This window comes from Cibotium barometz, chromosome 30 (assembly GCF_041138505.1).
Source record: "Cibotium barometz isolate CiBa-2024 chromosome 30, ASM4113850v1, whole genome shotgun sequence".
Classification (NCBI taxonomy): Eukaryota; Viridiplantae; Streptophyta; class Polypodiopsida; order Cyatheales; family Cibotiaceae; genus Cibotium; species Cibotium barometz.
Window position 1 is genome coordinate 25,756,976 of NC_141075.1, and position 20,954 is coordinate 25,777,929.

The following is a 20,954-nucleotide window of genomic DNA, read 5'->3' on the forward strand; positions in this document are numbered from 1 at the left end:
TATCTTTATTTAGAGGCAAATCTTTTTCTAAAGGTATAGGCATATCTTTATCTAGAGACCGAATTTTAGCCAAATATGGAAATAGGAATCGTAGATGACAAACAACAAGATTCTTATTTGCCAATAGATGGGAGAAGCCACTTTGGAAGTAGGGGGAGCTAGAGAGACCGAGGTTGATGGTAAAGCAAGAAATATCAAAGAGTGCTATTATTGTTGCAAAACATGCCAGAAAACTTTGGATTTTCTTTCAAAAGAAGAGTTTCAACTCTTAAAAAGTTCAAAAAAATCTTGTGAGACAAAACTAGATAATAGATAAATTCTGCCCAGTTTTAAAGATATGTGAGAGTAAAATGCGCACTTGCTGTTTTTTTGACAATTTTATGCAAAAATCAGCATTTTTTCTATTTTGGGGGTTAAGTTAAGCCTCTTTCACTCATTTTTGGAGGTCCATCACTTAGATACTTTTTGCAGTAATTTCTATAGTCTTAAACTTTGTAGTTTCAAGTTTTTTTAACTCCTGATAGTTTGACTATTATGACCTTGCCAAGTTGCCCTATTGTCAAGACTAACTATTAGTTGCCTAGTCGACAATTTTATTTTATATTCTAAGTCCAAAAACCCTCAACAAAGTCTTGGGTGAACTAGTTCAATGACTTAATAGTCATGTAAAAAGTGATCAATTGCATGTAAATTCAAATTTAATACACAAATATAATGTGGTATGCAATCAACATGGAGCTGTACAACATCTTGATATCAATCTTGTGACATTTTCTACTTCTATGACACTGCTTCAAAGGGTACACAAATATTACATTGTCTAGAGGCAAAAGTTAAAACTCTATGATGTTGTCAATCTCTAACATATCATTTGGTTGATTTCTATTCATTCTATCATGTTTATTTAGCTTATTTAGTAAAGCATAATTGAAGAAACTATCGACCCTAACTTCATTAGTTGTATACCGATTTGTTGCATGAGGCAATACATGGTGTGTAGATTTGCCACTTGAGGTAACACCCAATTCTCATTATCGTGTGTAGATTTACTGCTTGAGGCAACATATAGCTCTCACTATGGTGTAGATTTGTTGCTTTAGGCAACACCTAAACAGTTTATGTAAATCGCCACTTGGGGCAGCATGATTTCTCGCACAAATAGTTTGTACAAATCGCCGCTTGAGCCATCACACTTTTATTGAGTCATTGAAGGAATAGTGTATAATTAGCTGAGAATTGAAGTTACCTAAATACCAATCTCTGAGCGGCCAACGGCACTAATTGCTTCTTCTTCCTGGCCTTGTCGATTACTCCCTTCTCCTTTTTCTCCATGGGTGTTTCTAGAGGAAACATGGCCTTTCTCCTCTCCAATTTGATTTCCTCATAGTATTCTGACAAGGTCAAATCCGCCAGGCAACACCAAGCCCCCCGAAATATCAACGAAGTACTTCAAGATGTCTCTTGCCAAATGCAAGATATTAACGGAGCAAGACTTCCCTGCGTATCCAACTACAAGAGAACAAAAGATTAGCACATTATCCACAATGATCAATACATACGAGAAACAAGTCAAGGACAAAAGCACTCACTGTCTATACAAAATCACTCATTGTCTATACAAATGATCACCATGGGCAAGGTGATATATGGCTTTAGTAGCCCTACTTGCCTCCAATAAAGACAACCATAACACCTTTGCTTCCACAGGGGCTTCACATATTGCGAGGAGATTCAATTTCTCCAATTTGCAAAGCTCTTGTAATCCCATTTTAATGATAATACTTTGTCGCGCCATGCATCCCCAAGTCGAGGGTCAATGATATTGAGAATCTTTTGGATGGTTTGACGAAAACGAGAGTTAGTTTCAACAAACCTATGACAACAAAATACCTCACTATTGTGCATGATGCGATGTTATATGTGTGCTCTTTCCTTTAGGTATTTTTCAACTTGATATATTGCATCGATCCTAGTGATGGCTAGGAAGTGGACAGATGTTGCAGAGGAGGCTACTTGTATGTACCCTCAAGAGATGGAAAATCTCACAGAGTGGGAAATAGCAAATTGTCCTAGGTGGCTTGACATGGCAAAGGAACATGTTTGATCAAAGGAAAATGACTTATTTGAGGCCAAGGAGCAAAGAGGTCAGTGTGGATAATATATTGTCAATCAGATTATGTTGCTTTTATGTTTGTTATCTTCTACACATGACCATGTTTAATTTTTACAAGGTCGATAAGGCTTTCATATAATACTATTGAAAACATGGCTAGCTTGGTTAGAGGTTAGAGAGTTTGATTTTTCTTGGATTCTAACACAGGATTACTCTGGTGTATTTGTGCCAACAACAAATTTGTCTGAGAGCAAGCATGCATGCTGGTGTGGGTTGCAAGTCAAGAATCTCCCTTTTTGATGCAACAACTGCAGACATGCCAATGACAGTGCTATAAAGTGTCAAGTACAATGCATACTTGAAAGGGACTCATTCCAGGACTAGACCAAGCATGCAAGATTTTGTGGATAGATTTCAAAGTACAAAAACTTCAAGTATGTCAACTGCTAAAAGACTAGTTGATCTCACACACTCTTCCATGCAGGAGATGGGGGTGCATTCTCTAGAGACCATGCAAGCAAGAGGATTGTTCATAGAAAGCAACCTCCTTTGGCAAATCGAGGTGTGGATTTAGAAGATGATAGCCATAGGCCTGAGTATGTTACTGTCAAACTGATGACATAAGTAGATTTGGGGTCAAAAGAGGAGAAAGGATGACAAAACCAAACTGTTGTTGAAGCCAAGGTGGCAAAGACAATGTGGGAAATTCATCAGGCTGGGCCAGGAAAAGAGATGACTTGCTTTGGGATTCCACCTGGACATAATGCAAGATGTGGAAGATATATTAATCAAGGGGCTAAAGAAGTAGAAGCACTAGCACCTTGTTTTTGGGGGCGTTGGCAATACCCTAGTGGAACAATGGGAGGACTTCTTTGGTTTTGTAACATTACACCAGAGCATTCTTGGATTTTAGATGAGAATAAAGTTATTGGGACCCCAAGACCTACTCCAGGAGTTTGGCCAGTGGAGGAGGGTACATATCTTCAACCCAAGAAGATAGAAATGCTCACTTTGAATGGGTTTGTGTTGGAGGGTATTACTCCTCGTGCCTCTCCTTTGCAAGGTACCACCAAGAATACGAGAAAGGTTCCTTCATCATTTTGATCCAAATTCAAGGATGGAAAGATTGTCAAGTGGGGGAACAAATTGAACAAGGACTTTCATGACAATATTCAGAAAGGAAGAATAATGGATGCGCAGGTCATTAGAGAAGCACCTACAGTTTGAAATGAGTCTCATGTATTTTATGGCAACATAGAAGGGTCAAGGGCCTTGGGATTGAACTAATCAGTGAAAATTGCTAAGTTCCCTAAGTGCTCATGTGAAGGATTATAGAAAACAGAGAGCAAAAAGCTAACATATGTCCCATGCAAGCATATTTGCTTTATTTACATCATCTAGGTGCTTGGCTTGGAGCCTACGGCACATGAGTTTATGCACCAAGCTGTAGTCACTAAGGTGGAGTTGTATCAAGCACTAGGTGGGAGACACCATAACATTGCTCCTTGATATTGTTTAATATTGTCATCCTGATCCATCTTAGTATTTATGTGCCGCATTTTGGGGCTCTACTGATATTCATCCTTGCCATTACACCTACGTTATTTAAGGGGGCTATGCCTTCGTGTCCGCATTATTTTTTTTGTAATCCACTAGAGTTAATGTATTTTAAAAAGTTGCCACTTGTGATCCACTAGCCTTCTTGTGTGCATGTTCCTTGAAATGTGTCGCTCGATTTTTTCATATTACTTGTGCTTGTGTTATTGTCATTTTGTGGTGGCTTTATGTTGCACACCTTTGGTGTTCACTAAAATATTGTTACTCACTTTTTTCTCATTGCCTTTGGTGTTCTCATTTCTTATTACCTCTGGAACACTACTGTCATAACACATTACTTAAAATGTGTCGCTCGATTTTTTTCTCGCTCGGAGAAAGAGAGGACACATAGAGGGGCTTCCGAGAGGAAGAGGCTTGTAGCTTTTTGTGTTCAGCATCATAGAAATCCATTAGGGTTGGATCCTCTTCCTTGCAGTATGGTATTGTCAACTTTATGTCGTTGACTTTCATGATGACCCTAACACTAGCAAAGCACAGTGGTGTTTGGGTAACAATAGTCCATTTATGCCCCAAGATCAAATCTCCTTCCAACACATACTCACACTACAAAAAACTCGCAACAAGTAAGGGGGTTAGATTCTATATACATTATTTTTTCAAAGTACCCCAAACATAGCACGTTGATGTCTTGTGTGAATAGAATTCTTTTAGGATGAGCCTTGAGTGTTGGTTGACCTAACAAATCCCATATTTTAAGGATCATGAGATTATGTTATCATTGTGGGGATAAAGTTGTGCTTGGAGTGTGGTGATTTTATTCTAAAGTTCAAATCCAACCTTAACTCTTGGGATATTATGAGTAAGAAATGTTGGAAGTTCCAGCTCCTCCAAGGTCTCCTCCTCCAGTAAGAGCAATTTCACAATGCATGTAGGAGTGTTCAAGGTGACTGTTTGCATGGATTTATCAATTGAATACCACGAGTCACGTACCCAAGTTTCACCTAGGATGACATCATACTCAAGGGGATCTGGGGTAACATGGAACCTAAATTCCACATTTCCACCGATTATTTGAGTAGCGTAGCTAATGAAGCAACCCGGAACTTCAATGTTTTGTCCATTGGCACCTCTTGCAAGACCATTGTCATTAGGGATGATTTTAGGTTATCCTAATGACACCCAAGTGTCTATTGTCAAGATGTTATGACTAGCTTGATGGCTAATCAATGCGCGTTTGCGCTTAACATCATTATCCCATAAGGAAATCTAACCATACCATGATAGAATCTTCAAGTGGAGCTATGGAAGTTTCAATTTGTGTTTTAGCTTCAGTTCCGGTTTTGGTTTCATATTCCCATTCACTTTCATCCTCTTCTTGGCTCTCAGCTTTTTCAAGAGTGCCCAATGTGTGCAATGGCACACTCGATCCTTTGATAACTTTAACTCAGGTCTGTTTGGAAACCTATGAATCGTTTTACAGTCTTGTTCTATGTAGCTCTTGATATCTTAGTATAACTCATCATTAGCCTTTAAAGGTGCAAGGGCTAAAGCTATGCTAGCCTCACCTTGAGAGAAGAGCACTCCTATAAATGAGGATTTGAGAGACTACTTTAATTTCGTTAAGAGATTCATCAAATTCCTCATGTGCTTTTTCAACTACATCATTCGTGCAATCTTTCTCTGATGACTCTTCTTGTCTTGATGAGATTATTTCAGTAGAGAGTACGTCTTCCTCTTAAAACAGGAAGTGATACTCTTCTAACTTTTGTATTTTGGTTGCTTTTTTAGGTTTGACATTGTGAGGTTCAATCATAACCGGTTATTTTTAGGTTTGACATTGTGAGGTTCAATCATAACCGGTTATTTTGTATGACACTCAACAATGCTAAGCATGCTCTCCTGAGCTTGCTTTTTACATTCATCATATGTCATGTGATGATGATTTTCAATTTGGGTTGGGTGGGAGGGTTCTAGTTTCTTGATTGAACTGTTAGATGTATTGAGGGACGAGGCAAAACTTGTTTCATTCTCACTAAGTGACATGCTAGAATTTTTTTCATCTTCTGATTTTCTTTGGATCGTCAATTTTTCATTATGTTTGCCTATGTGACGAGAACAAACTTGCTTTTGGGCTTTTGTATCATGTGTCACCCATGTGGGTTTTGTGGTTCCAGGGGTAGCCTTTGAGGTGGATGCATTTGAATCATGTGTATCTTTTGGCTCTTTTGGGGTTAGTTCCGCCACAAGCTCCTTTCCCTTTTCCTTTATTTCAACCTTGGTTTTGACAGTTTGTTGGTCCCTGTTCTTCTTGGATTTAGAATGTTTTGCATCCTCATTTGGTATCTTTTTTAAAACATATTCCTCTACCCATTTTGAAGTGTGTTCTTTTGCATTCTTTTTTATTGTTTCTCATGCCTTAGCTTGCAAGCACATTCAAGGGTACCATGGACAATTGCCTGTTTTGCACACTCAAGATGTTAAGAGTTATATTATGCGAGGCAGGGTGCATCATTGAAGCAACTCGCCTTGGGTATCTTGGAATATATGATTGATGCCACACCATTCACATATGGGTGTCAATGACTATGGGCATGGAAGTATTCCAAACTGTGTAGTTTGTCACTTTGTGTGGTCCATGATAATACAAACACTAAAATGTTCACTTAACTACTTCCTAAGCACTTTCCACCCTTTGGGCTGCTTCTGTTTAAGGCAAAGATTGTTGAATCCCTAGGGGTGAATTAGGAAATTGACATGTGTCATGACCCAAGGTTTTGCAATGAATGCACAGAAAGGTAGGCTTCGAGTACGCACATTGGGGATTGGGATGGACATAGTGATGGAAATGAACACAAGGCACTTCGCCCATCACTTTGAGAGGCATTAAGGATGTTTGGTTTTGAGGGAGCTCATCCTCTCTTGGAGTTTCGGTTCAAAGTTTTTAAGCAAGGCTGTGTAGAACTCAGGGAATGACAATTTCGAGAGAAATTGTTCTTGAGCATGTGCTTCACTTGGTTTAGATGAAAAAAATATTATATTGTCATCATCCTCCATCATGATGCCATCGAAACATATTGCTTCTTTATAGCATTGATTGAATGTTTCCGGATTGGATACAATGATCAAGTTGTGTAACCTGTTATTCTTTATGCCATCATGAAACATCTCTTCAAATGAGCATCATTTAGTTTCTCCCATGGCTCACATCAGGAGTCCAATATTTTTATCCGAAGGATAAATTCTCTAATGGTTTCATTTTGTTTTGCTTAATCAAATAGAGTTATCTTGCTGCACTCCACCAATCACCTTGTCTTGAAAAGCTGTGGATAAAGGCTATTTTAAAGGTCCTAAAATTTATCTTAATCACACGCATCAATGTGATGAACCATCGACTAGCCTTTCCCACTAAGCAAAGGTTCATCAACGCATGTACCTTGGTGGGGCAGTTTGGATTTCCAAAGGCTTCACATCTCTGTTTAAATATTTGTATGAATTAAACAGGATTAGTTGTTTCATTGTACTTGCAAATGATTTTGAAAATACGGCTGTGTTTTTGGATGAGTCGTTGAGGCTGTGTTTTTGGATGAGTCGCTGAGGCCGTGTGTGGGTGCCCTTGTGATTAGGATCTCATTTAGTCCTTGGTCAACCCCCCTTCCTAGATTGGTCAATATGTCCAAAGTTTGGGCATTTGGGGGTTGCAAAGAGTTGGTATCTAGCACTTCTAAAGGTTTAGGTCTTGTGGTATTGCTAGGCAAGGGACCAAATCTTGGAGGGATTGTTGTGGGGACAGGGGGTGTAAAACCCAATGATACACTTGTTGTCGGCATGGCAAACGGAATTGGGAGGTGCAATTGGGACATGGATCTCAATGGCTCGAAGATTTCAACCATTGGGTTCAGCTTGGGTGTGGGCTCACATAATCCCTCTATCATTGCCATATCTTGACGTTGCCAATTTCTCCTAAATGAGCAAGCACACGTGTTTTTTTTAAAGGTTTCTTACAACCTGTTATAGCCTCAAGAGGCCTAGCGCACCCTTCTCTAGGTCAAACGAGGGTTCGTTTTGCCTTAATTTGCTTAATCGCATGTAAACAACCTCTTAGAGATATTTTTACGAAAAAAGTGTGTGCCACTGGTATCCTTGATAGAAGCCAAGTCTCAAAAGCGCATGTGAACGCCCTCTTATGATGAACTTTTCCAGAATTAGTGTATGCCAGTAGCATCCCAGATGGAAGAGGGGATCTCAAAACCTATTTTCCATCACTGTCTCAAGATGGAAAAAAAAAAATTAGAGAGATTTTTCCTTTTTTGCAACCCGTTTTCGAATGTGTTCTAAAATGAATATGGAAAAACGTTGTATGAGAGAGTTGTAGTATTTTTAGAGTACTACAACTTTGTCTCTCTAACTTTTCATAATTTTGTCATTCAGACACTCCAAAAGTAGCGTGAATATGGTACACGATCTTTTTTGGGCTATTTAGGGTGATTTTTAGTACTTTAAGACCCGTTTTTTGCCTCAATTTCCAAGTCAAATTTTAAGGCTGCTGATCGGAGGCCAAAACAATGGATTTTGCCCTCAGATGCTCACGACCAATTTCGAAGAGCTCGATGCAGGCTTTTCGATAAGCACTCAAGCATGTTTTATCGATTTCACAGTTAAGAGATATGAGCCTCTAAACAAGGATGTTTTCCATACCCCCCCCTCGGGAACCTGTTTCACGTCGTGAAACAGAGGGTTTCATGAAAATGTGAAATAGATATTTCACCTAAAAAAATCACATAGAGGACCTTTTCACGAACGTGAAATGGGTATTTCACGGATTTTTATTTTTTTTTGTCACGCGGACCTGTTTCACGATGTGAAATAAGTGTTTCACGAAAATGTGAAATGAGTATTTCACATATTTTTTTTTATGTGGACCTATTTCACGACGTGAAACAAGTGTTTTACAAAAACGTGAAATGGGTTGTTTTATCACACACAAATCTCCATCAAAACCACATCTCTTTCATGGTAAACCACTGATCAAGACAATGGGCAATGGGTATGCATAGATTAGAGAGTAAACAGTGGAAAAAGCCAAGGGATGGCTCCTTGTTGGCAGTAGGCGGCATAAATGTTATGGCTCACCAAAACCACCTTCGAAACACATCCAACAATAAGATTACTTAGTGAACCACAACTGTCGTGGGGATCTTTCCATTGGCTAAGCTCGTAACCCTTGAGGTCTCCAAATTCCACAACTCCTTGAGAAGAAATTCCACCATGCCTCCTGTGAGCGTTGCCACATTGCCACGTTACACTACGTGTACTCGTCCCTCCTCTCACCTCACTTTACTCACACACACACACACACACACACATGGATCAGAGAGAGATTAGCAAGAGGATTAACAAGAGAAAGACTCTATTGCACAATGGGAGAGTTCTTTGTATTATGAGAGATATTCACTTATATACATGACCATAAGTATTCACACTCAAACTATGGCTGGCCGGGCACTTTAGGCTCATAAGAGACCTAATGCTATTAAAATGACTACTCTCATAATATACCCATTAAGTACATCACTTGGGACTTCATCCTAACTTGCTACCACACGCTCTTTAACCCTCATATATATTTATGTGCAAGATCTCAATAACCAAGGCCACTTAGTTACAAAGGGAAATAGAGTTGGTAGAATGTTTACATTAAATGCCTGAAGTGAAGGTTACAATATCTGCATATGGTTTATGTGTGATTGCAGACATTGATATTTGGCATAAACACATTGGACATATCAATATTCAACAAAATATGGCACATGTGATTACAAACATTGATATTTGGCATAAACACATTGGACGTGTCAACGTTCATGGAGGATGGTAGTATGGATGTGATTCAATGGTTGAAGAATATGGTACATGTGTGATTGTAGACATTAATACTTGACATAAACGCATTAGAGCTATCAATATTCAGTGACAAAAGAGTATGTAGGCCTAAAGTATTATTTTACATGTTTGCTAACATTCAAAAGGGATAAAATGCATAGAGTATGTGAAGTGTGCCAATGGGGCAAAAGGCTAAGCATGCATTTTCACTTCACATGATAAGCATGCAAGACAAAAACCTTTGGATGTGGTGCATGCTAATGTTTGGGGACCAGAAAAGGTGGTATCAAGGAGTAAAGAATGCCATTTTTATGTATCTTTCATTGATGTGACCACACTACGAAAGTGTGACTGCATCTCATGAAAGAGAAAAGTGAAGTGTTTCAACAATATGGTAGAGAAAGTGAAGCATAATTCAGATGGTTCTATTAGCATGCACAAGGTTAGATTGGTTTATGCAGACATATGCCATCAACTACTATGAGGAGACATTAAGCATGGTTGCTTGAATGGAAATGGTGAGAGCAGTCATTATTATGGCTAGATGGTCTTTAGAGAGCATGCTGATGGTCTTTACAGAGCATGCTGATGCAAAGAATGAATTTTTATATGGTGACTCATGAGAGGAAGTTTACATGGTGGCACAAAACCACCAAGATTATGCATGCCCAAATTTTGTTTACAGGTTGTGCAAAGCCTTGTATTACTTGAAACAAGCACCTAGAGCATGGTCAGACAAGATAGGGGAGTATTTTTTCACTATTGGATTTAAAAAATCTAGCTGATTTCTGACTTTATGTGAGAAAGACTAACAAGGGGATTATGCTAGTGGTCATCTATGTTGAGACTTAATTGTCATAGGTGAAGGTGATAATGACATTCATGAGATAAAGATGCTTAGACTTAAGGAGAAGTTTGAAATAAAAGGTTTGGGTGAGCTATAATACTTCTTGGGTACAAAGGTGATTAGATCACATGATGGGATTTGAATTTTTTAGAGGTAGTATGATTTGGACATGGACATGATGTCCAAGTATGGAATGAGAAAGTATAACCCAATCGTTGTGGCCACTAAGGGGGATGACTAAGTATGGAATGACAAAGTGTAAAACAATCATTGTAGCCATTAACACTAGACTATTCCAATTGGACCATCCCAAGGTGTCACATTAGATCATCCCAAACTTGGATTGCCACACTCGACCATCCGTTTAGGTGCCACACTAAATCACCCCGATGTTGGACTATCCTAGAGCAATCAAGAAATAGAAGTGCACCACCATAAAATGGATACAAACTAGCATTGAAGGCATCACTTTGTTATTTTGCGATGGCATCTACTAGAGGTAGGAGATTCCACCAAAGGCTTGTCACTCCGATGTGCATCTACCAAAGATAGGAGATGCCATCGCCTCCCCACTGACTCCACCATGCCTTGCAAGATCATTTGAATGACCCTCAGCTCATCCTTGGGGACATCCTTTCCATTTAGTTATATTCATTAAGTCTTGTTTATTTAGTGTTGTAGTCGCTTATCATTGTGTTTGTATGTCAACCTACTCACTATGACCACTATTGGGTGTGCATGGTACAGTGAAGGGAATATAACAATGTCTTGGGAGTAATGCAAGTGATGTTTATAATATTATTGTGATTGTGGTATGCTCGTACTCTAATCTCTCTTAGTCTATTCATGTGTGCATTGTGTCGTGAGAGTATTAAGGACTCCGGACATATTGTCTAGAGCCACCACTTTAGTGTGCCATGCAATCAACCATGCTATAAGGACTCCGGACATATTGTCTAGAGCCACCACTTTAGTGTGCCATGCAATCAACCATGCTATAAGGACTCCGGACATATTGTCTAGAGCCACCACTTTAGTGTGCCATGCAATCAACCATGCTATAAGTACACTAAAAATTTGGCATGCCCGATGGGAGGGACACTCAAAAATTGGATTCCTATTAGCTCACCCCTTATGTGTCCTCTAAACTAATACATGCTCTCATGGTAGTTCGGTGAGCCTACGAGTCCCCTCTTTATACGCTGCTCTAATCGAGGATGTTCAATCACGTACCTCACAAAAGGACCCCCTTCCACCCTTCCCTATGGTAGCCAATCTTGGTAATACTACCTTTGGTAACAATGTTTAAGGCCCAACCCTCTTGGTCTAGTTAACCCTCATACCACAGAACTCCTCGGGTAAATCTTAAGCTTCCCACTTTTAAAGGAGCCAGTGCTGAAGATGTAGATGACCACATCGAGTGGTTCCTTTCTATGTGCAATAGCCAAGGTCTTGAGAGCAAGAGGATGCTTTTTGGGTACTCTTTCCATCCACTCTAGAAGTCTCTATAGACAAATGATTCAGCTAAGTTCCCTATAGACAAATGGTTCAGCTAAGTTCCCTATAGACAAATGGTTCAAGCAGTTCTCAATTGACCACGTTGTGGACTGGGCCACCCTGAAGAACACCGCCCTTTGCACCTTCCAACCTAGACCACCTTCTGTAAAGCTAGGGAAACTATAACTACTACCATGGGAGAGTATGTCAAAACTCATGATAGGGACCATAGTGTTAGTGGCCCGCCTACCACCAACTTACACTGGGGACTTCATGGTGGGGCAATGGGTGACACAGGCCTTGCCCAAGACCACCCAATAGAAGATTTAGGAGAGTTGGCTAGGACAACACCAACAACTTTGATGGAATTTGAAGAGCTTTTCTCCCAACTTGAAAATGCACGTCGCATGTTTGAACATGATGTGGGCTCTATATAGTCAATGTCAACACCCCTCTAGATGACCTAGTGGCTGAGCTAGCAGGAGTTGGAGGCACTCAAAGTGAGGAAAGCACTCTACTCCAACCGAGGAAGGAGATCGAGGAACTAAATACCCAATAAGAAGGAAAGAAGGGGTTGTGGTATGCCATATGCTAGTCTCTTGGACACACTATCCAACGAATGCCCCCAAAGAGGAGGTATTGTTCCTCCTCTGAAAAGGGGAGACATGAAGCTAACAGTTGTTACTATCTGAAGGGATTTATCCGTCAACTTCATGAGCAACAAGCCCCTCTTGTGAAAAGGGGAGACATGAAAATAAAGGTTGTTACTATATGAAGGGATTACACCATCAACTTCATGAGAAACAAGCCTCACAATGCCTCAAGAACCCTTAACCCTACCCATTATGTTGTTGCTTCTCTTATTGTTCCACCCCCAACAACCCTTAACCCCTCACTGTGCCTCAATAGCCATTAACCTTGCCCATTATGATGTTGCTTCTCTTATCATTCCACACTTCCACACCTCCCCTTTGCCAGCCTACTCCTTAAGTGACCAAGATTCCACCACTTATTCCCAACCCCTTTGCACCAACCACTATGGTGGTAGCGCCCATGAACTGCCATTCGACACGCCCTTGGCCACCCTCTGATTGCCCCATCCTCTACTATAGATGTGGGGAGTTTGGCCACTACCAAAGCTACTGCCCCCTTCTTTAAGGTGCACTTCCTTGTAGATTACCATGAATCAAAGGATCCTTACACATGGGATCAACGAGCATCGACTTCAACTAACCTTAAATTCTAACTTCAAATAGTTTCAGCAACCCACTTAGTTTCGGTAGGAACAACACTATCTATGTGCTCTACTACACAACACAACCCCTCCTTTCCCACCCTTGGTGTATCTATGTGCTCTACTACACATAACCCTTCCTTTCCCATCCTTGGTGTATCGGTCACACCTACCCCAACCATTCAAATGGATCTAGCATCAACCATAGTGGTCACCTTTGCACAAAAGAAGGCCATGCGATAAGAACCAACCCATGCAAGACATGAGCCTAATGATACCAATCTTCTACTTCTCCACATAGTCATAGACCAATCCTTCTTGCCTTCAAGGACCTTCACAACCATCCCTCTATCTCAAATAAGCCACCTAGCTCTCCCCTCTCACAATGCAAACAAGGTCTTCCACCTTCCTTCACAACCATCCCTCTATCTCAAATAAGCCACCTAGCTCTCCCCTCTCACAATGCAAACAAGGTCTTCCACCTTCCTTCGTTGGAAGATCTCCTCTGGTAGAAAAAGATGTCAGTGAATCTCCTTGAGCTTCCTCGAGATTATCCCCAGTGTCCATGCACTCCTCGAGAAGCTTAATGGTAAGGCAATCAATTCTAGTGGTGGGAAGTTCCATAATTGGTGCATGCATTGTCGGTTGCATGGGTATCAACCACACCAACCCTTCCATTACTAACTACCAATGGCACCCCACTTTCTAGGGCAATTGTTGATGGTGGCTCTAGGATGAACCTGATGCCATAATTAATTAGTTAACCATGGGTTAGAAGTACAAGAGTACTACACAACTAATGTTTTGATTGTTTGTGGGCTAGGAGAATGGACCATGGGAGACGAAATTTGGAAGAAAGTCTGGACCAAGGGTTTCGTGGTGCCATAGTAGCCCCCACTTCCTCATCTGAGACCATGCCTTAGCTCATGTCTAAAGAAGGCCTTGTCCCTCATGGTGATGACTTGGAAATACTTAATTGGCTACAACCATGGTAAAAGGCATGGCATCTTACATGGTGGATGTCACAAAGGTACTAAGCAACTCCACCAACTCTCAATCAGAGCACTATGAGGTAGTAGGTCTAAGGAAACCTGTCACATGGGCCGCCCACAAAGAGCGTAGGGTTATTAAACCCCTCTTGAATAAGGTCGACAACAAGTACCTAGCCCCATGAGCCCGACTGACCACCTAATGCCCTAGCAAAAAGAATCTACACAAGTACCCTTAAAAGAACCTACCATCCCCTTAGGGGAGTTTCCTAAGTCTCGAAGGGAAGAACAATACGATACTTTTCCAATTTATCAATAGCTAGCTCACAATTCCACTCTCCTCTCCAAAATAGGTAACCCCTCTCCCTTCCCTCCTACCAAGACCCTGTCTAGGAATTCAACCTTGGTACTAAAGAGGAGCCATGACCCATTCTATTAGCCTCTTGGCTATGGGACCACCCAACCCTACATGAGCAAGCCACCACCTTCTTCTAGTCTTACAAGGATGTATTTGGCTAGACATACAAAGACTTGATGGTGTCTCACCTAACATTAGTGTTCACACCATGTCCCTTCACGAAGTAATTTGACCAATCCATGGGAGGGCATACAAGCTTAACCCAGATTATGGAGAGGTAGTCAAAGGGGAGCTAGAAAAAATGGAGGAAGCCCACATCATGTACCCTGTGGAAGACTCCAAATGGCTTTCACCTATGATCATCTCCCCTAAGAAGAAAACCAACAAGAAAAGTGTCTATGTGGTGTTTTATTCCCTTAATAAATCTACCATCAAGGATGGATTGCCATCCACTAGCAGACCACTCCAAGACAACAATCTCACCCAATGGGTTACATACATCTATAACAAGATGCCCTTTTTGGGCTATGCAACACCCCAATAACATTCCAATAGACCATCACCAATATCTTCAAGGATTACCTTCTCAATTTTCTCCGTACTTTCATTGATGATTTTTATAACTTCAAAGGCACTCAACTAGTATCCCACATATATAAGTTTTTTTGAAACACCTTACACAATTAGCTTTAGTTTTTGCCAAGTGTCGTTCTTCTCCATTATGTTTCCTTTAAGTGTCATGCCTTGGTGGTCCAAGGCACACTCTTAGGTCACATTGTCTCTTATGAAGGTTTGGCACTTGACGTGCTGATAAGATCATCACCATCCTTTGATTACCTCCCCCCATGAGCTCCAAAGGAACCCAAGTCTTTCTCAGGCACCGGCTAGCATCATCACTTTATAATATATGTATGTTGATGTAGCTCTTCCCTTGACCCATCCAGTTAAACCTTTCACATTTGACCTGGTGTCCCATGCCTTTACCTACCTTAAAAAGCACCTCATCAAAGCACCCATCCTCATCCCACCACACTCGTTTAATCATTTTTCATGTCCACATAGATGCAACCCTCGCTGGTGTTGGTGCCAATCATCACCCAACCAAGTGTGGAGTACAAAATGGACTAGCATAACTACTATGCAAGTTGCCTCCTCACTCCATTTGAATAGAACTACATCACCACGAAGCAGGAAGGTCTAGCCCCATCATCTATGTTGGCCAAAAGTTATATCACTACGAGGATAGGGTTGTTCACCCAGACTAAGAGAGGTTCCTTGATGTTTCTACCCATTGGTCCTTGTTAGAAGCTACTTGTAGATATGGGTGAGCCCATGGATAGGGAAGGTATTACTTATTATGACAACATGAGCATTGGGTAGTAACCCACAGTGGGCAATGTCAAGCTAGGACAAAGCACATTGAGGTACATTATCATTTTGTGAGGGAGAAGATTCTAGTAGGTGATGTGGATTTGATTTATGTCAGCACAAAGAACCAATTGGCCTACCATCGTCACAAAGGCATTGGGTACATAGAAGCTTTTTGTAGGTTTAGAAGTTTACTTAGAGTGCAGGGTATGGAATTGAGCTTTTTTCTGATAGCCCATGATCTTTACTTTCCTCTCATGACGGTGGCGGTGGCTATATAAATAGCACAAAAAGTTATGGAAATAATGAGTGGATAGGGATAGGCATTTAATACCATTATTTGCATCCCGTCATTTGAGAAATTCCACGTGGCCCTTTCTTCCCCCTATTATTAGTGTTTGGGAGTCCGATATCTAGCTCTTAATTTTCCTAGCATACCTCAACCATCAACACACCCGTTCCCATTTTGGACTATCCCTTCTTCTGGAAATTCACCAATTTTGGTAACATTTAGATTGGGGTTTCCAATGCTCTTGCCTGGTATAAGACCACGATATGGCTTGAGCCTTTTTCCATTATCTGGTTTGTTTACCCCATCCAATGGTTCTAGCTTAAAGGTTATAGTCCCTAACTTTGTCTAGATTCTACATGGTCGAGTCCACCTTATTTTTTGGCTTGCCAAGATGTGGCCCCATTCTTGAATTGAATAAGAGGATTGCATCTCCTTCTTCAAAGAATCTGAACTTGATGTTCTTATCCACTTGCAATTTCCTTCTTGTTTGTAGTATCATAGTGATCCAGACGCTTTCTTCATCTAATTCATGCAAACTACTAAGTTCCATAGTTCTTTGAATCTTATGGGCTTAACCTTTATGTGACAGCTATTCGGAGACTAGGCACTAAGAATTCCATGGGTACTACTACCTCCAAACCATACACCATGCTAAAAGTTATGAGGCCAGTTATGTTCTTGTAGGCTATGTGGGGAGCCCATAATGCATAGTGCAATTTCTTGTCTTAGTCAATCTTGTTCTCAGTCACCGTTTTGATCAGAATTCCTTTCAAGATCTTGTTGGTTAACTCAACTTGGCCATTTTCCTGGGGATAGGATATTATAGACCTTTTTCTGTATGGCCTTATGTTGTTCCATTAGTTTCCTAATCACCTCATTTAGGAAGTGGTTGATCACTTACGAGCTCAATTGGGCACCCAAACCTTGTCATGAGAGCCTCATACAGAATTTGGCAAGACTGAGTCTACCTTGCAATCCCTCGTTACCTTTTCCTCCATCCATTTAGTGTAATAATCTGTTACAACTAAGATGTACTTGTTTCTTGTTTTTTGGGTCATCGGCTTGAAAGGTCCTACAAAGTCTAAGCCCCACTTCTGGAATAGTTCTAGAGGCAATATGGGCTAGTGGGGCATCATGTCTATTGCATTGGGCTATCCCACTCTTTGACACATGTCACACTCCTTTACAAATTAACAAACATCCTTAAGCACACTAGGCCAGCACAATTTGGCTTTCAAATACCTTCTTTCATGTTGTCTCTGGAGAAGTGACCTCCGTTACATCGTGATGTGCTTTGGCCAAGACAGCTTGATGTTCATGATCCATGACATATCTTCTTAATATTTGATCTATGCCCCATTTTATACAGGTACCCTACTATCCTCATGAATGACTTGCTCCTCATGACCATAGTTTTTGTGTGATCTCTATTAATATTTTTTAAAGAAGAGAGATTTGTCAAGAACTATAGCATCTCATCATGTCAATTTCTCCTATCTTGATCTTCCAAGAATAGATGTGTATCTGGGAAATCAGCTTCTTCTACTCCCATAGGGGCCGACTTCACTAGACTCCAGTCTAGATAGGAAACCTGCCACATCACATTCCTTCCTTGTTGATGTGATGAAGGTGAATTCCTATAATAATAGCATCCACCTTGCCAATTTAGTAGGTAAATTGGCATCCACCTTGCCAATTTACCCACTAGATCTGGCTTGTTCATCAGTGTCTTGTAATTCACTTTGGTGAATCTCATGTTTATGGGCTTCAAACACAACTAGATCTTTTGCTATAAGTACCCCTTGAAGATGTTTTGAAGAAGAATTGTGGAAGGGCTTCAATTAAACACTCCAAGTTACCCCTTCTTGTGAGTTTTTTACCTCTGTTAATCAAGAGATTAATGCTAATCATTGAGGTGATTTTGGACCATTAAGGGTTCAAACCTACCATTGAGGACTTGCTATAGCTTGCCAAAGGTTCGTATCAAGAAAGCCCCTTGATTCGCCCCTCCGACGGTGCTCTACAAATCAGGGTATTTTCTGCTCAAAAACCAAAAAATTACATTCACTAATACCTTGATTAGTGCTAATTATCTGAGGTTTTTAGGGCCATTGATAGTTCATATCTCACATTTGAGTGTTGCTAAACCTCAAATCAGTTTTTCCCCTTGATTTGAGTGGTCAATTTGTTAATCCAAAATCGGGTATAAATCTGTATCAGCATTGTTTGGGACAATGGGATTTCTATACTCGACTCAAAATCCACCTTGCATACACACATATAATCAAGGGGGGATCATTCTAAATACTCAAAGTCACAGGATTAAGGAGGAGTTTTGACAAAGGAAGAAGAAGCAAATTTTGCTTCTATTGATTTTGATTGGGCTTTTTGAAGTATGTTACCTTTGAGCACCACATGATGTAGCTCATGTAACGTTTTAGACATTTGCCTCCTGGGAGGGCAAATCTTTTTGGTTAGTCCCATAGTTAGTGTTTGGAACATGGGAGGGTATTTTGGTATTCCTTCACACTTCTTGGACGCTCTTGCCTTATTTTCAGGCCATGTTGAGGTCCAGGGAGGGTATTGGAATTTATGGCCCCTCTACATGGCTTTAGTAGTGGACCTTAGTAGATTATTTCTCTAAGGTTTAGTAGCTTGGCTTTAGATTTGGACCTTAGCAGATTATTTCTCTAAGGGTTAGTAGCTCCTTTTGGATGGTCCTATTTTCAGCTTTTTTATATGCCTTAGTGGAGAATCTCTACTTCTTGCTCTCTACTCTAGGCTTTGGGTGCACACTTCTAGGAGATGGGTGCTCAAATCTAGGAGAATGTTAATTGGGATTATGGCTTAATCATTTGGCTAATCCTTTTGTACTCTTGCCTATATAAAGGCACATACCTGATGGAAGAGATGCAACACATCTTAAATTCTCATCTATATGCTGTCCACATTTTCATTATGCCTCTCATTAGCTTAATCATGTGATTAATACTAATCACCTTTGCTTAGCCACTAATGTTGTCTTCACCACATGAACATCATCACCTTCTTTGAGCCACCATGAATTCCAACAATTATGACCAGATTTTGTTGTCTTATTGAATGAGCGAGTGATCAAGGAGGTTATTTCCTAAATGAGCTCATTTAGAGTTTGCCTCACCATCATATATGATTATTCATAAAAAATATATAGTGTATTATCCGCAAGCAAATGGTCAGTATGCTCAGTCTTCCGATAAAATCTTGTCGAAGATCCTGAAGAATATCATTAATGAGAACTGGACAAATTGGGACCAAAATTTTCATTATGCTCTCTCAGTATTCCAAAGAGCACATGTGACAGGGTAGATGCCATTTTGCATGGTGTAAGATCTAGAAGTAGTTATTCCCATGGAGCTTATGATCCCTAATCTCTAAGTAGCTTACGATCTGGAAGAAGAAGTTCCCATGGAGCTTATGATCCCTAGTCTCTGAGTAGCAATTTTTGAAAGATCATCTCTAGAGGGAGCTGAAGAGCACTGGATCCAACAATTGTTTTCTCTTGGGGAAAAGTAGCTCCACAGTGTTTGGATAGCTGATGTCAACCAACATCGTCGAAAGCTCTATTAGGAACTAAAGAGCATCGGATCCAACAATTATTTTCTCTTGGGAAAAGCGGCTCCAAAGTGTTTGGACAGCTGACATCATCTAACATTGTCGGAAGCTCTATTGGGAACTAAAGAGCACTAGATTCAACAATTATTTGCTCTTGGGGAATAGTGGCTCTAGAGTGTTTGGACGATTGACATCATCCAATGTCGTCAGAAGCTCTATTGGGTGGATCAAAATACTAAATTTTGGATCTTCAAAGTGGGTGATCTAGCCTTGTTGTCCAATTCGCATTCGCATAAGGGTGGTGGAGAGCTGAAGCTTTGCTAGAATCATTCGTACACTGAAAGAAGTGGATCAGTCTTTTATGACACCCAAGCATGGTTGCCCTTGAGACTCGGAACAAACATGGTTGCCCTTGAGACTCACATTCGTAGCTTCTCCATCCTAACCATAGATCCAACCACCCCCCCAAGCATATAGAGAGAAGCAAACACATAGATACAAGGCCTTCAAATCTCTAAACCACTTCACAACTAGGTCACCACCACATGCATCCCATAAAATGTGGTACTTAGCTACAAAGCTAGTCCATTTGACCTACCTTTGGACGAGATCTCTAGATCCCAGGTCACCACCACACACCCGTCCCATAACACTTGGTACCAACCTACAAAGCTAGTCCATTTGGCCTACCTTTGGACTAGATCTCTAGATCCTAGGTGGCACACATGACATCTGTTGTGGGTTACGAGCCTCTTGGTTCACTTATAGAATGCTTTGCCCTATTATTAACCTTTTGGTTCCCTTATAGAGTGCTTTACCCTGTTATTAGCCCAAGGTCTTTATGGTAGTGATTTGCCCTATTATTAGCCTAACATCTTTATGGGATAACAATCCCTCTTCACACATATGACTACTAATGCTTGGTCACACATATGACATCTAACCCTCGGTCACACCTTTAGGGATGTAACAAACACCCCAATGCCTATGAAGGCAGGGTGGTTACCCCCAAAGGCCTCTTCTTGTCCGCTGCTTTAGATCAAGGACATGGTAGTCCAACGATCAAGGACATAGTAGTCTAACGACACATAGCAACTGTGACATAAGAGGTGGAGAGGATGCCACATGTTAAAACATATGCAAGATCCATGTAGTATGTGGGCGTTATTTTAGACAAATACGTGTATTTTTTCCCTTATCATGTTTACGAGTTTTAGTTTACACA